The sequence below is a fragment of the Chrysochloris asiatica genome, unplaced genomic scaffold (genome assembly GCF_000296735.1).
Source record: "Chrysochloris asiatica unplaced genomic scaffold, ChrAsi1.0 scaffold00117, whole genome shotgun sequence".
NCBI lineage: Eukaryota > Metazoa > Chordata > Mammalia > Afrosoricida > Chrysochloridae > Chrysochloris > Chrysochloris asiatica.
Window position 1 is genome coordinate 8,268,660 of NW_006408635.1, and position 548 is coordinate 8,269,207.

At 43.1% G+C, this 548-nt stretch overlaps 1 protein-coding gene across 1 annotated transcript in view; it reads right to left on the reverse strand.

Moving 5' to 3' along the window:
- The window catches only part of RSPH3 (radial spoke 3 homolog (Chlamydomonas)), a 29,401-nt gene that overhangs the window by 994 nt on the left and 27,859 nt on the right, over positions 1-548 (reverse strand).

Sequence of the window (548 nt, forward strand, 5' to 3'; positions counted from 1 at the left end):
ATTTGTACATGAATCATTACAGATGGGAGCAAGGTGGGATTTGTACATGAATCATTACAGATGGGAGCAAAGGATAAGCAGTAGACTAAGACCCACAAGGTTAGTGGTTTGAGCTCACCAGCCAGCCATTCTGTGGGAGAAAGATGAGGCTTTCTGCTCCTGCAAAGAGTTTTCACAGCCTTGGAAACTCTAGAAAGGGTCACTATGAGTCAGAACCCACTTAACAGCATTTCACAACAACATTATAGACAGAATGTGTGTTTTCCTGAATTGATCAGCATTGTTTTCTTAATTGTTGTTGTGAAGTGCTGTCAAATTGGTTCTGAGCAACTCTGTATAGTGTTTCTGAGGAGCAGCTGGTGGGTTTGAACTGCTGACCTTGTGGTTTGCAGCCCAGGGCTTATCCTATAGTACCACACCAGGACTCGTGTTTTCTCAGTATGATATGTTAAATAGACTCATCACCAAAACCAGTTGCCATGAGTTGATTCTGATTCACGGCGACCCCATGTGTGCCTGAGTAGAACTGAGCTCCTTTTTAAGTTTTC